This window comes from Salvelinus sp. IW2-2015, linkage group LG26, assembly GCF_002910315.2.
Source record: "Salvelinus sp. IW2-2015 linkage group LG26, ASM291031v2, whole genome shotgun sequence".
Classification (NCBI taxonomy): domain Eukaryota; kingdom Metazoa; phylum Chordata; class Actinopteri; order Salmoniformes; family Salmonidae; genus Salvelinus; species Salvelinus sp. IW2-2015.
The window spans coordinates 6,223,507-6,237,655 of NC_036866.1; positions in this window are offsets into that span (position 1 = coordinate 6,223,507).

Below are 14,149 nucleotides of genomic sequence, written 5' to 3' on the forward strand. Positions count from 1 at the left end.
AAAACTTCTTACCTGGGAATATTGAAGACTCATGTTTAAAGGAACAACCATATGTTCTCATGTTCTGAGCAAGGAACTTAAACACGAGTTTTTTTGGCCCATATTGCACTTTTACTTTGTTCTCCAACACTTTGTTTTTGTATTATTTAAACCAAATTGAACATATTTTATTATTTATTTTTGGCAAAATTTATTTTATTGATATATTATATTAAGTTAAAATAAAAGTGTTCATTCAGTATTGTTGTAATTGTCATTATTACAAATAAATAAAATGTTTTTATTTTATTTATTTATTTTAAAATCGTCCGATTAATCGATATCGGCTTTTTTTGGTCCTCCAATAATTGGTATCGGTGTTGAAAAATCATAATCGGTCGACCTCTAGCTTCCACACAGGTGAGGTTCCTGAGTTAATGAAGTCATTAAAACATCCCATCATGCTTAGGGTCATGTATAAAAATCCCTCCAATAGAGTTCCAGACTATTCTAGAATGTATGCCAAGGTGTATTGAAGCTGTTCTGGCTCATGGTGGCTCCTTGTTCAGATACTCTATGTTGTCAGATACCTGTATATTCCTTCACAGAGTTCCCACTTATACGGCCACTGAAGTTCTCCTGAATGTTTTGCCACGGTGAAGGAGACGTGCAATGTGCCAGGAAACGAGCACAATTGCACGTAAAAAAATAAAATAATAATGTTCGGGAAAAACACTGACGGTGCCGTCACCCATTGCAACAATAGTTCTGTTGATACTGTACCTGACCTAACTTTTCAGCATCCTCAGAACTGTACTGTACAAACCTGAGTAATGAAACAAGAAAACAGTAGCTTGTAATGGTAACCAAAGTTAAAATAAATGTGCAAGTTTAGCCCACTTTATATAAATAATTCTAGTCATTATGTAATTAGGTTATTTTGTTGTCTTTTAGGAAATTGTATTAGGCAGGTCATTCCTACAATGTTTTGTTGGACCTCACAACTTTTGGGGAGAAAGAATACTACAAAATATATTATTATTTTATCAGAARAAAGACATATCTGACTCTCAGAAAAACACATTGGTCAAGCTCAGACAGTTCATTTTGTAGGTGTATTTTCCATCCTGTTAGGTGCATAATCCTAACAGGGTGGAAACTAACAGATTCGAAATGTGTTGCCTAAATTAGCCATAGTTTTGTGAGTGAGCAAGTTTGAGCTAGCAGAATGGTGGACACGTGAACAGGATTTTAACTTCTCTATCAAACACATTTAAACATTTTGTTAATTTTCTCTAATTTGGAATAACAGGGTAGACATGGATGAGTGGGACAACGACGAGTAACATGGACAAATAGATACAGATGTGTGATATTACATAGCTTAAGACCATTGTTTCCACACAAAAGAAATGATGACACTTCCTGAATGTGGTGTCATTGTAGGAAAGGGTTGTTTGATGGTTGATGAATAACCTGGGGACTGGTAAAAACACCTACATCCACTGAAGAAAAGTGTTCAAATTACAAAAGATTCCTTTCAAGATCCATTTGTTTGTGTTAAGGACACAAACTTTATATTTAAAGCCTTTTGGAATCCACATTTTAAACTAAATAAGAAGTGATATTTCCTGGGGACAGAAAATGGCTCAGGCTTAGGCTGGACACCAATCTGCCTGAACCTAGTCATGGCTAGATGGGATACAGTTATGTCTAATTGACGTCAAAAGTTGATTTTTTTGCAGTTAAGGTTAACCCTAACCCTTTTCCTAACCTGAAATCCCAACACCTACTACGTTAATTATCCTAACTTGCTGCATAATTTCTCCTAACCAACCTGCTACAAAAAGTCAATCTCGAGCTGCGTTTGAATACCCATACCGGCTATTCCCAAACTGGGGTACGGGCAATGCCGTCGGGGGTACTCCAAATAAAAATGTGTTTCACATTTTCAAACTGTCCATTTAGATTTTACAACGGGGCTATACATTTGGGGTGTGTTTTTCCCTCACCTGAGTAATTTATTTTGGGCAGTGAAACAAAGCTAAACCATCTAGTGTTCAGAGAAATAACACAATGTCAAATACAGGTAGCCTAGTCAAATAATGAACATCCAATCACATTAACCGTTACTCTCTCGCAGGAATTCCACTAATGGTCCGTATGTAGCCAAACTATTGTGAAGGACTTAAATTCTTCCTGCTGCCGCGGATATGGCTGGGACAATGCTGGGGGAAAAGGCCCCAAAAAACCATACAGACAAAGTCTTCATCAAACAACACTGTTTCACGACGCATCAGTGACATGGCAGGAGATTGGGGCGGCAGGGTAGCCTAGTGGTTAGAGCGTTGGCTAGTAACCGAAAGATTGCAAGTTCAAATCCTGAGCTGACAAGGTACAAATCTGTCATTCTGCCCCTGAACAAGGCAGTTAACCCACTGTTCATAGGCTGTCATTGAAAATAAGAATTTGTTCTTAATCGACTTGCCTAGTTAAATAAAGGTTAAAAAAAAACATGTCAGGAGATGTTTTGAATCAATTACGTTTCGCATACAAGACAGCGAATTCTACACTTTACAGCTGGATGAGTCAAAAGACGTGGCGGGCCTGGCACAGCTCCTGGTATATGTCCTTTACGTTTAGGGGGGTCAATTAAGGAAGACATCCTCTTCGCAAACCAGGACAACAGGAGAGAATATGTTTAAAGTACTGGACAGCTTTGTGACATCAAATGGACTTTGGTGATCAAGATGTGTTGGTATCTGTACTGATGGTGCAAAAGCCATGCCAGGGAGACATAGTGGAGTAGTATCGCGCGCGTGCAAGCAGTTTCTCCCGACGCCACTTGGGTACACTGCAGCATCCACCGAGAGGCTCTTGCTGCCAAGGGAATGCCTGACAGCTTGAAAGACATTTTGGACACTAAAGTGAAAATGGTTAACTTGTTAAAGCAAGGCCTGAACTCTCATGTATTTTCTGCACTATGCAATGATATGGGCAGCGACCATGTAACGCTTTACAATATACGAAGTGCGCTGGTTATCAAGGGGCAAAGTATTGACACTTTTTTTATTGAGACAAGCTTAAAGTTCTCTTTACGGACCATCATTTTCACTTGTCTGACCGCTTGCATGATGATGAGTTTCTCACACGACTGGCCTATCTGGATGAGTTTTTTCCTCGCCTGAATGATCTGAATTGAGGATTACAGGGACCTCTCGCAACTATATTCAATGTGCGGGACAGGGACAAAATTGAGGCTATGATTAAGAAGTGTGAAGCTCTTCTCTGTCTGCATTAACAAGGACAACATACAGATTTTTTTGAATGCAAATGACTCAAGCTTACAGACACTGTCAAATGTGATATAGAGAAGCACATGAGCAAGGTTTCTCAATTACGCAGGTACTTTCCCGAAACGGACGACACAAACAACTGGATTTGTTATCTCTTTCAGGCCCTGCCTCCGGTCCACTTACCGATATCTGAACAAGAGAGCCTCATCAAAATTGAACGAGGTTCTGTGAAAATTATATTTAAATCAGAAGCCACTGTCAGATTTCTGGATAGGGCTGCGCACAGAATATCCTGCCTTGGCAAATCGTGCTGTTAAGACACTTATGCCCTTTGCAACCAAGTACCTATGTGAGAGTGAAAACTAAATACAGATTGTGTGTGGAAAATTATTTAAGACAGACTCTCTCCAATACAGCATTGCAGAGTTATGTGCATCCTTTCAAGTACACCCTCTCAATAACCTGTGGTGAGCTGATCACATATCATTGATGAACAAATAAGGTTTTATATGTAAGATGGCTAAATAAAGAGCAAAATTATTGATTATTATTATTTGATCCCTGATCCTATGAGAGCTCATTGTCACTTCCCACAAGCCGGGTTGTGACYAKAACTCACTCTTTCTTGTGTTTAATAAATGTATCGTATAGTGTGTGTGTGGCAGGCTTACAATGGCAAAAAACAACATTTGAGAGTGTGCTGACCCTGGTGCAAGAGGGGGTACGCAGCTGGCGGTTGAATGTTTGAAGGGGTAAGGGACTATAAAAAGTTTGGGAACCACTGCCCCATACTAACATACTGTATAATAATTACTTAGGGTGTGTTTGTAAATTTAATCTGGAGTGCCACATTGCGGTCTGGGCGTTCGTAAATTCAGAGCGTTGTCAGATTGTCAGCCAACGTGTAACTTACTTCAAAAATCATTATATTGCTCAACAGTCTCTTAACATTTGTCATAATTAATAAAAGCAATGAATTTGCGCATTTTTCTTCAAATCTGATGGGTATTCGGACACTAAAAATGTAATAGAACCCAATAAGGCCTACAGGGCACTCAATGATATGACCGCATATCAAAGTTAGCAAGAAATACACTAACACTATTGCCTATTGTTTATTTCAACATAAGCATGTATTATTTTAAGATATATTATTATATCAGGTTAATAGAATACATGTATCTCAGCGTCAGATCGCGTGTAAAAGAGAACACCTTTTGTACTTTGTGCGCACTCCGCCATAGTGGGCCTAGTTGGGTGTTAATGTTTTTACCTGCCGTTTAATAAAAGGAAGTTGAAAATCGGGCTATTATCTTTACGTTTCGTTGGGATAAATAAGAATTGACTCCTAAAGAATCTTACACCTGACTTATATAATACAAATATCATTAACCTACCATTTCTCCCGCTGTCGAGAAACCTCGGGTGGAGCTACATAAAATAGTTGTAAAATGTACTTTCTTCTTCTTTGTTAGAATGGCATTCGCAACAATTATATGTGGATTCTGCCACCTACTGTACAGGTGGATAATAAGGATTTTTTTAACAGGTCCCTACACAGGCTCAGAAGGGTCATGTGATTGCGGGACATTTCCCGGCAACAGTAGTCCTTGCAGTYCTTCTGCTGTTAAGTCTTGGAGGCCCAAAAACGTCTCGGCTGCAGATATAATGATGTCCAGATTATTGGACACTTGTGCAGTACATTTAATWARAGTGGCTATAAATTCTACAAAATCCACCTTTTTCACAATAAGTGTATCCAGATCACTTGATTCATGTATAACATTTGCAACTGGTTGTGGTGCATCAGGTGCCATATCTTCTTCAGAACTGTTCTTCACCGCCTCCACATAGATTTGCTTGACACTTCAATCTTTCACCCTATCAGGGCACTCAGGGAATTCGGAAATATGATCCCCACCACAGTTGCAACATTTTACATTCAGACTCTTCAATAACAGATTCCTTCCAGCGGCGTGAATGAACTACTCCTGGATTTGTTCTGCCTAAAATATTGATTATCAATGTCCTACAGGACGCTTTCAGCTTCAAAGACACTTCTGCTTCCGCCATCTCACCGTTCTACCACACCCCACAGCTGAACACTCCCCCCGTAAAAAAACGGTTCTACGTTTTCTAAGAGACAGAGTATGTAGTTCTGATAATTCAAATTTTCTGGCGTCAAATATTGATAGTGTCAAATATTGATAGTGTCTAATTAATTAAAAACATCTAGAAATAACACAACTGATAAATCTTGGCATACGCCGRAAACTTTATTTTAAATATTTATTCTACATTCAAATATTTGATGAAGTTGAAATGTCTTCAACTCGTGGTAAAATGCTGTTAACATACAAACAAACATAGACCAGAAAACATGCAGTATTCTTATTATCTTTATATAATTCCTGTCACAGTTGTAATCACMCCTTTGTTKCTCCAGGTAGAAGCAGAGGTCTTTGTGGAGCTGATMGTCCTAAAACGTTGTCAGAAAGCAGACATGACAAGAGCGAAGAACCTCAGGGATGATTTCAAAGTGGTACAGAGACCCAATATTCATTATGATATGATATGAAGAGATTGGTCACAGAGATTAAATGCCATAATTTATTTTCTCTCAACCTGCTCTCTCTCTCTCTCTCTCTCTCTCTCTCTTTTTCTTTCCATTTCCTCTCTATGTGTTCATACTTATTGTAGTTTATTTGGGAACAATCACCACAATTAGAAATAATGTTCATTCAATGATTTGTATTTATTTATTGTGTTCATTTATTTTTCTGTAAACAATTATTTTAAAAAGTATTTCATGATAAATTGTGTACATCTTTGTTAATTTAATTGAGATTTGGAAAATGATGACACAGATGCAATACACGTTTCTCTCCAGTACTGTATAGTTGTGTCATTGTTTATATATGTCAGAGTCCTATCAGCAATAATCAGTATATTCAAACAGGTAAATGATTACAGTGCTATAATCACAAACACAGTATTTCACATTTTGTTGTATTACAGCTTGAATTCAAAATTAATATTTTTTTAACACAACACCCTATAATGATAAAGTGAAATCATGTTTTTAGAAATGTTTGCCAATTTATTGAAAATGAAATACAGAAATATCTAATTTCCATATGTTTTCAGCCCCCTGAGTCAATACATGTTAGAATCACCTTTGGCAGCGATTACAGCTGTGAGTATTTCTGGGTAAGTCACCAAGCGCTTTGCACACCTGGATTGTACAATAGTTAGCACATTATTATTTTTTTTAATTCTTCAAGCTCTGTCAAGTTGGTTGTTGATCATTGCTGGACAGCCATTTTCAAGTCTTCCCATAGATTTTCAAGCCGATTTAAGTCAAAAATGTAACTAGGCCACCGGGAACATTAAATGTCATCTTGGCAAACAATTACAGTGTAATTGTGTTTTGGGTTATTGTCCTGCTGAAAGGTGAATTTGTCTAGTCTACTGGTGTCTGTTGGATAGCAGACTCAACCAGGTTTCCGTCTAGGATTTCACCTGTGCTTAAAGCTGTATTCCATTTATTTTTATCCTTATTCTTTAACAATGAGAAGGATACCCATAATATGATTCAGCCACCTCCAGGCTTGAAAATATGAGAGTGATATACAGTTATGTGTTGTAATAGATTTGCCACAAACATAATGCTTTGTATTTAGTATCATTTAATTTCTTTGCCACATTTTTTGCAGTTCTACTTTAGTGCCCTATTGTGAACAGAATGTATGTTTTGGAATATTTTATATTCTGTACAGGCTTCCTTCTTTTCACTCTGTCATTGAGGTTAGAATTGTGGAGTAACTACAACGTTGTTGATCCATCCTCAGTTTTCTCCTATCACAGCAATTTAACTCTGTAACGGTTTTAAATTCACCTTTGGCATCATGGTGAAATCACTGAATGGTTTCCTTCCTCTCTGGCAACTGAGTTAGGAAATTACGCCTGTATTGTAGTGACTGGGTGTATTGATACACTATCCAAAGTATCCTTAATAACTTCACGCGACCTCAACCTAGTTGAGATGGTTTGGGATGAGTTGGACCGCAGGGTGAAGGAAAAGTTGCCAACAAGTGCTAAGCATATATGGGAACTCCTTTAAGACTGTTGGAAAAGCATTCCTCGTGAAGCTGGTTGAGAGAATGCCAAGAGTGTGCAAAGCTGTCATCAAGGCAAAGGGTGCTTACTTTGAAGAATCTCAAATATAAAATGTATTTTTGATTGTTTTAACACCTTTTTGGTTACTACATGATTCCATGTTTGTTATTTCATATTGTTGATGTCTTCACCATTATTCTACAATGTAGAAAATACTAACAAATAAAGAAAAATCCTTGAATGAGTAGGTGTGTCCAAACTTCTTATGTACTGTTATATATATATATATATATATATTATATATATATATATAATATATATAATATTATATATATATATACATCTTTTAAAAATATATTTTCCTTTATTATTTTGCCCTAACCCTACCACCCCTACCATAATTGGAGTAAACTAATGGACAAGGCTTCACTTAGGCTTCTACTTCCAGCTTATACATACTATATACAGACACAATGTCTTTTACAATAGTTATCTTTTGTTTGTTTCTAATCCCATCCTCCAGCTCCACTCAGCCCCTCCCACTATATCTGAAAAGCATCCAGTTTGCCATATATTTTACTATGCTGTTTCACAAAAGTTCTGAAACTTTATTCATTTTACGGCACAGTATATTTTACATTAGTTATCTTGTTGTTTCTAATCCCACCTCTTCAGCTCCACTCAGCCCCTCCCATCCATCTCTGAACACCTTCCATTTTTTATTTCTATTTGCCATATATTTTTCAACTGTGATGTTTCACAAAAGTTCTGAACCTTGTCATTCTCATAGTTTCTACTGATTGTAAATTAAATATAATTTTTTTTGCTGGAAGTATTATATTATTGATCAATTGAGTAGGACCTTTTAAATCACCTAGTGGTGCTATCTGCAGAGTTAGCTCCAGGTAAATGTTACACCTTCCTTCAACCATACCTGGATCTACATATGGACAGTACCAAAACAAAGGGACTAATTATTCCGTCTCTTCTTTCTACTCTTTGTAACAATGTCGCCGAAATGTGCAAAGGACATTTAAACACATCTTGACAATGTATTAATGTTGACATTTCCAAATTAAACAGAGTTGAACCTTTTCACACTATCATGCTGACTGACTCAGACTCCAACCATACTTTGTACAAACTGTCCTTATAATATTCACTAGTGAAGTCACCATCATGAATTCTCAAATTAGAATCATTTTTAATTAAGGCAATAATTACAGCTCATACTTCCTGCATATCATGAGTGGTCCTATGKTCACTGTAGGAACGRATACAGAACATTACAGTCCTTTATAGCACGCGGTTCCAGCAATTATGGAAATGAGTAACCAGGTCAGCACAGGACAGCTCGGTTCAAGTTGTTTGGAAATGGTTTGAGATACAGTGCCCTTTTTAATTATTGGGACAGTGAATTTTTTTTTCTTCTATTGACTCTTTTGACTCACCTTTAATTTGAGGGTATTTTCATCCATTTAGAAATGACAGCACTTTTTGTACATAGTCTCCCGTGTTCTACCTAGAACACCTAGGGCTCAATTTTAACAAACCTTAAGCGATMGTAAATCTAAGRGCAGGKYGTAGCGCTATACTGTAGTTTCAGGGGTCAGAAATACTTAGGCCATTTTCACTATTTCTAATAAAATAAAATGGGGGAAAAAACATGAGTTTTGTATATTTCTAAATATAAAGTATACAGGCGCCAAAAYCACATTAGGATATTCTTGTTCCATGTGCATATGGGCAGTTTGAGTCACGGCTGGAGAGGCGCGTTTCTACTGTTAAAATTCATGACATAACCAACTGCATTGCTGCTAAACCAGCTTTTGGTTGGTTTTTGGTTGGTCTTCTGTTGGAAAATGCCAATACGTCAGTTTTTAAATGAGGAAATGACAAACTAACGTGGGTTTGACACTAGCGCCYTCTTAACGCCAGCCGAAAATAGAGCCCTTAACATCCTTAGAACCGTTTTTGGAAGAAAGGGTTCTTTCATGATTCTTTGGAAGACCAGAAGGGTTCTACATAGAACCATATATCATATTTCAGGGAGATTTTCTAAATGGTTTGTTAACTGTAAAATATGTGTTTTTGCATTGATTGGTTGATTAATTGTATGCTACACAAAGATAAATAACACACCGTTTTCTAAGCTTATCCAGTCTGTTAGTAATTGTATTTATTGTACCCGTTACTGAGATGGTTATTCCAGTTAAGATTATTGAGGTAGTCTCAGTATTCAATCTACTCTACTCTGGCAGTCATTCTGAATGCAGGTTGGAAGTGAATAACAACTCCACTTGTTGCATTTCCTAATTCTGGTTGGATTCCAGCAGGAATTACACATCACTTTGCAAGCCAGCATAATGTGACTTGCAGGCCTGATGTGGCCTGTAAACCAGGAGATTCCTAACACCACTGTGTCAGGGTATAACTAGGCCCTCGAAAGGTCTTATATACTGTATGTAATATACTGTCATAAATAATACATACTGTACGGCAAATAAGGATTCTGAGTGCTGTCATCGGTGACTTTCAACGTGGCCATGTCCAATGCCAAGCATCGGGTGGAGTGGTGTAAAGCTTGCTGACATTGGACTCTGGAGCAGTGGGAAACGGGTTCTCTGGAGTGATGAATCACGCTTCACCATCTGGCAGTCTGACGGACAAATCTAGGTTTGGGGGATGCAAGGAGAACGCTACCTGCCTCAATGCATAGTACAAACTGTAAAGTTTGGTGGAGGAGGTATACTTTTCTTTGCTGTTTGAGCATGACAATGCCCCCGTGCAAAAAGCGAGGTCCATTTAGCAATGTTTTGTCGAGATTGTGTGGAAGAAATTGACTGGCCTGCACAGAGCCCTGACTTCAACCTCATCAAACACCTTAGGGATGAATTGTAATGCCAACTGCGAGCCAGGCCTAATCGCCCGACCTCACTAATGCTCTTGTGGCTGAATGGAAGCAAGTCCCTGCAGCAATGTTCCAACATCTAGTGAAAAGCTTCCCAGAAGTGTCTGACACACAGGAGCTTGGTAGCAAGTCCTCAAAGTATGAGTGATTCACTGCCCTATTAACCAATTTCAAGAGGAATGCAGCCCCAACCTGAATGAACATTTCTTAGCACGTTTCTAGTAAAAATAAAAGACAGGAACACCCCAGATTATAATCTATAAATTTCAATGTTCTGACCAGACAACAGGGATGTTCCTGATAACCAGTCAACCCAACATACAATCCAGTCACTTTAAAAATACATCAACCAGAAAACATACAATGTGATAAATATCCAAATGTGCAGCCTTTAAAGCTCTTGAAAACAAACGCAACAATTTAATTCACCCAGTAATATACATTTTGTCAATTCAAGTTTTCATGAGTCATTACACCTCTCCTGGCATCAGTGACCCCAGGACTTCCATGGAAATGTCTCTTCCCGCAGCCTGGTCTCAGAGCATTTTGTATCATTCTGTATGTAAATCCGAGACACTCCATTTAGTAGGATATGTTATGTTTGGTATGGTTACATAATATAGATGGTTACTTAAGGCATAAACTAAAATAGGGTGGTTGGTCAGTGTGGATAGGTAGGCAAACATCTAGCAACCCAAAGGTTTGGATTTGGACAACTTTAGCATTTTCATCATGGACAAATTAGCATTTTTGCTAATTAGCAACTTTTCAACTACTTACTATATTTATTCTACTTTGCAACTACTTAGCATGTTAGCTAACCTTCCCTGATCCCAACCTTAATCCTTTTAGCTAACCCTTCATCTGACCCTAACCTTAACCCTTTTAACTATTTTAGCTAACCCTTCCCCTAACCTTAACCCTTTTAGCTAACCCTTCACAAAACCTTTTAGCTAAGATAAAGATAAAGATAAATACACAACGCAGAGTTTGAGAGGATGAGAGGACTAATGGTCAATAGCAAATTGTAAATAGGAGTTGGGTTTCAGTTCAACGTCTGTTCAGAATCTGTGGAATGTCACTCCTGAATTCAGAGCCACGTTTTCATTGGTCTGTACATTGAGTCGGGAGCAGGATGCCGGTTATTTGGCCGTTGGCCAAGTTGTACTGCAAGGACTTCTGATTGGCCAACCCCAGGCTAGGGTGGGGGTTATAAATGGCATCCTGTTCCTTTGTTCAGGGGGGGGAAAGCTGAGGACAGGGGACTTCTGATTGGTCAACCCCAGGCTAGGGTGAGGACAGGGGAGACTGAACCTCTGAACATCTACCTCCCAGCATAAGATCTTGATTTGTCCTATGAAAAAAACGATTTTTCTCCCCCTGATTTGCTTTGGAGTTTGTGTTATTGAGGAATAACATAAATTGCTAACAGCATCTTCCAACACAGAACATGTCCTGAATCACAGAGTATTATAACAACCGGTATTTGTGTTTTTTCTCTGGRTGTAAGGGATWAGTTGCTCTATTGATCATTAAGAAACATATATTTACTGCAGTACTCTCACCTGTTAAAATGTGTGTGTTTCCATTTGTGTGCATTGATTGATTTATTTTATTTGGATCTCTTTTAGTCTCCATTTGGACTAATCTTRCAAGAGTCCTTAAACAGTCAAATAAAATGTATAATATGAACACATTTTCACATATAACACACTATTACAAACATACATAATATACTAACATAATGACCCAATAAATACTCAATCTGTTACGTAGCTAGGAGTGGTGGGTGCGTAGTCAGGCGCAGAGAGCAGAGGGTTTTGGGTACCATAATTTATTCCGGTCAGAACAAGGTCACGCCAACAACAACAGGCGACTAAATATGACCTACCCAGAACAGGACACCAAAACAGTCCAACAAAAATAACAAACGCAACCATCCACAAACAGAACAGAAAATAAGCTCGCACAAGAGCAAGCGGGCATAGACGGCTTAAATAGACCTGAGCAAAACCCCAAACGAGAAACAGGTGAAACCAATACAGACATAACCAACAGAAAAGGAAAAGGGAATCGGTGGCAGCTAGTAGACCGGTGACGACGACCGCCGAGCGCCGCCCGAACAGGAAGAGGAGCCACCTTCGGTGGAAGTTGTGACACAATCTAAAAAATATTGATTCTTCATCTACTATAGTCCCACAACATTTCTAGGAATTATATTTAAATAATGTTTAAATGTATATATTGAAAGGTTTCTGGTTTAAGTTAATTTATTCAATTTCTTTATTGCGCTAAATCGAAATGTTCTTTTGCCTATTTTTCTTTTCTGTGTGGATAACGCATAGATGGTGGACAATCTATTCCTAGTATTTACGGAATGTCTGTCTCTTACCAACTGAATACCGTTGTGAATAGAACTTGGCTGTTTTAAATGTAGTATATTATGAAATAAAACAAGCATGTTTTTTTCACTTGTCGATTCATGACCAACCAAGAACATTGCATGACTGCAACAGAAGAACCATATCTCCACCTTAAAACAATCCTTGCTGCTTTGTTCTGTGCATTCTGCAGCCTCCTAACTTCACTTGATGATGCATTTCCCCAGACCACAGAAGGAGTAGTGTCTTGTGGACCAGTACCTACACTGGGTGGTAATATTGGAGTAAAGTGTCCGTGTGGGTCAGTACCTACACTGGGTGTAATATTGGAGTAAAGTGTCCTTGTGGGTCAGTAAGCTACACTGGGTGTAATATTGGAGTAAAGTGTCCTGTGGTCAGTAGCCTACACTGGGTGTAATATTGGAGTAAAGTGTCCTTGTGGCCAGTAGCTACACTGGGTGTAATATTGAGTAAAGTGTCCTTGTGGTCAGTATCCACACTGGGTGTAATATTGGAGTAAAGTGTCCTTGTGGGTCAGTAACCTACACTGGGTGTAATATTGGAGTAAAGTGTCCTTGTGGACCAGTAGCCTACACTGGGTGTAATATTGGAGTAAAGTGTCCTTGTGGGTCAGTAGCCTACACTGGGTGTAATATTGGAGTAAAGTGTCCTTGTGGGTCAGTAGCCTACACTGGGTGTAATATTGGAGTAAAGTGTCCTTGTGGTCCAGTAACCTACACTGGGTGTAATATTGGAGTAAAGTGTCCTTGTGGGTCAGTAACCTACACTGGTGTAATATTGGAGTAAAGTGTCCTGTGGGTCAGTAGCCTACACTGGGTATAATTTGGAGTAAAGTGTCCTTGTGGCAGTAACCTACACTGGGTGTAATATTGGAGTAAAGTGTCCTTGTGGCCAGTAACCTACACTGGGTGTAATATTGGAGTAAAGTGTCCTTGTGGGTCAGTAACCTACACTGGGTGTAATATTGGAGTAAAGTGTCCTTGTGGACCAGTAGCCTACACTGGGTGTAATATTGGAGTAAAGTGTCCTTGTGGGTCAGTAGCCTACACTGGGTGTAATATTGGAGTAAAGTGTCCTTGTGGGTCAGTAACCTACACTGGGTGTAATATTGGAGTAAATTGTCCTTGTGGCGCAGTACCTACACTGGGTGTAATATTGGAGTAAAGTGTCCTTGTGGGTCAGTACCTACACTGGTGTAATATTGGAGTAAAGTGTCCTTGTGGGTCAGTAGCCTACACTGGTGTAATATTGGAGTAAAGTGTCCTGTGGGTCAGTAACCTACACTGGGTGTAATATTGGAGTAAAGTTGTCCTTGTGGGTCAGTAACCTACACTGGGTGTAATATTGGAGTAAAGTGTCCTTGTGGGTCAGTAGCCTACACTGGTGTAATATTGGAGTAAAGTGTCCTGTGGGTCAGTAGCCTACACTGGTTAATATTGGAG